The 2995-nt window shown below is 52.6% G+C and overlaps 1 pseudogene; it reads right to left on the bottom strand.

Moving 5' to 3' along the window:
* Nucleotides 1–756: 756 nt before the first annotated feature.
* Nucleotides 757–1552, bottom strand: LOC146183865 (uncharacterized; annotated as a pseudogene).
* Nucleotides 1553–2995: the final 1443 nt, after the last annotated feature.

The following is a 2995-nucleotide window of genomic DNA, read 5'->3' as shown; positions in this document are numbered from 1 at the left end:
GAGAGGCGTAAGCTTCATGTTGCTTTGTGCTCGTCAGTTGTGCGGCGTCGGCTGCAAGTTCAAGCTGCATCTTTAACTTTTTCAGGTAATCAGCGGGCGAGTCTGCGAGTTCTGCCGGCAGCTCAATATCACCTGCCCAACTGTTCTTTAGAATCGCAAGTGGCCCAACCGGGTCTCTGCCGTACAGCATCCGGAAGGGCGACACACCGGTTGTGTCGTGGGCACCTCTCGATATGCCCACAGTAAAAACGAAATGAACCTGTCCCAGTCCCTGGCATTCCTTTCTATAACGGGAAACAGCATGTTTTTGAACACTCGGTTCCACCTTTCCACCGATTCGTTACTTTCTGGGTGGTCAGGAGTAGAGAATCGCGGAGCACCGCCCAATCTCGCGAGAAACTCTCTCGTCAGGGCGGCGGTAAAGTTGGTCCCGCAGTCGGAACATACCCCTTCAGGAAAGCCTGTGCGGCTAAAGATTGTCAATAAGGCCTCGCAGGTAGCTTTAGCGGACAAAGATCTCAGACAAGCTACTTCCGGCCAGCGCGTGCACAGGTCGATTACGCAGAGTGCATAGCGACGCCCTCTTGAAGAAGGTGGATCGAGCGGTCCGATCACGTCAACGTTCACCTTCTGAAATGACCCTTTCGGCCGCGTGAGTGGTGCTATCGGCACCCTATCGGATTGCCTCCTGTCGGAGCGGACCTGACAGCTGTGACAACTGCTGCAGTAGTCCCGTATCTCTTTCTCCATGCCTGGTCAGTGGAAAGAATACTTAATGCGCGCTTTAGTTTTGCGGGCACCAAGGTGACCTCCCCAGTAAGATTCGTGGGCCAGACTAAGCACGGTTTTGCGGCGCGATTCCGGTAGTACCAATTGGTGCACCTGCTCTCCTTGCACGTAGTCTCTGTGATAGAGAAGCCCATCAACTCTAAACATTCCCGCCTTGCCCCTTTTTGCCTCCTGCCAGGCCTGACGCAAGGAATCGTCGTTCCGCTGTTCATCGCGGAACTTCTGCGCATCGCTGCTTTGCACCGGCTCAGCTTCACACGCCTCGCTCCGTACTTCTACCGGTTCTGACTGAGTTGTTACGTCACCAGCGGTGTTTTCCGGCTCTGATCCCTCGGGTGTCTCCGGCCTACCACTTTCACACTCATCAGCTTGTTTTGCTCCTCCACTGCTAGCACCCGGACCTCGGTGTTGGCCTGGCATGCGTCGAACAGTTGCTCCCATGTGTCACCCGATATTAAGCAATCGGTGCACTTAAGCTTATCAGTAAGAATGCACATTACTTGTGTCTCTTCCACAACATCCTGTATTGGTGATTTTTCACCAATTAAGCTAGAGGCAGCAGTGCTAGCTTAGCGCTAACTTTCTCACCGAACGCTGACACCAGCTCTATGCTGCCGTGTGGTGTTATTAGCTCCTCCGGCTCACTGCTTTCGTGAATAACGGTGACATCGGCGCCGGTGTCGACAATGGCGTCAATTACCTTGCCGCTGCAATCTAGTTTCACCTCCCTCAAGTTGGTACGCAGAGAGAAGGGGTCATCCATGGCCACTCTTGCTATTAACCTGTCTTCATTCGCGGACCCTACAGATTTGATTTTAGTATCCTAGCGAAGAAGTGGACAGTGCGCGGCGTAACAGGTTAAGTGACTGCACCGAAAGCACTCGCCCCGTCGAGCTGACTTTTGAGCTGCCTTAGGTAATTTGACCTTTCGTGGCTCTTCTGCTCGAGGCTCAGCGATCCCCTTTGCAATTAGCGGTTTCTTCAACTCGTCTTTAGCCGTGCCCTTTGGTTCAACTGGTTTAAGACCGCTACCCTTCCTTCGCGCGCTACCCTCTCCCGCAGACTCTTCGAAGGTCTGCAAAAGGCGAGCTAGCTTGTCAGCCTTAAACCATTTTTCGTCTTCTCGAAGATTTACATATTTATTGGCTTCTTCATTTAGGCCAGCATTCAGTTGGTCTACAACGAGAAGCTCCATAAGGTTTTCAAAAGACTTCACGCCGCGTGCGTCTACGTAAACGTTCGCGTAGCACGGTGCTGAGCGGGCGTGAGTCGCGTTGACAGGTACTGCACCCTCTCCGCAACAAACGGGAAAACAATCTGTCCTCAAAAGCCTTTCGGCACTCCGTACGCCTCCAGCGAGCTCTCTATGGATTCGAACCAAATGGCTACTTCCGCACCTATGGGAAATTTCGGAATGGCACCTGCTAACTATTTAGCGTAATTCCTCAATGCCATCCGGCTGCCTCGTGGTTCTCTTTTGCTCGTATCGTCACGTGTGCGCCTTGCGGTGGGACCATGAAGTCGAGAGAGCTCTAGTTTAGGCTCCAAAGCTTTACACCGCTCTTCCGCGATTTTCAGATTATAATTCATTTCCCTTTCAGAGAGACGTGTGTGGGACGACCCATCAATGTTGCCCTCGCCAAGCTCGCTATCGACCTCCGCGGTGCCAAGTCGGTCGAGGTCTAGCTCAGGAAACTCATCCGCGCTGTCCTCCCCTCCTTCACTGTTTCTGTCTTCAGCGTTTATAGACATTTTGTCTGGGTTCAAGTTAGCAAATCTCGTCTCCATATAAAACCGCTGACTCGAGTAACCCTGCGTTCACCCAAAACATCAACAAGAGGACTCACTAGGATGCACCGGTGTGAACGTCAGTCGCTCGCCGCCAAGTTCGCCGCTTTTCCGTCGCAATGGTGCTGGCTGCCTTCCAGTTGACTTCTTCCCTGTGGCCCGCGTCTTCTTCTCACGGTGGCTGTGGTTTGACGTTCCTCGCAGATTCCGATGACGACCTTCTCGCAGTTACCCGCAACTGGTACACTGTCTTTTGTGTCCGGCACTTGTAGGGGTTTGCTATCGTCTTCCGAGTCTCTTCCTATGCAGCTCTTCGTCCTGTTCGACTGCGCCAGTAAGGAGTGGTGGTTCTTTTCTCTTCTTCTTTCTTGTAACGAAGTACTGTGCCAATAGGAAGATACTCGAAGTGAAGACAGAG

The sequence above is a fragment of the Amblyomma maculatum genome, chromosome 7, assembly GCF_055883805.1.
Source record: "Amblyomma maculatum isolate TAMU_Amacu chromosome 7, ASM5588380v1, whole genome shotgun sequence".
In the NCBI taxonomy this organism is placed as follows: domain Eukaryota; kingdom Metazoa; phylum Arthropoda; class Arachnida; order Ixodida; family Ixodidae; genus Amblyomma; species Amblyomma maculatum.
Note: the sequence above shows the minus strand (reverse complement) of the source record. Positions and strands in the feature narration are given on the sequence as shown.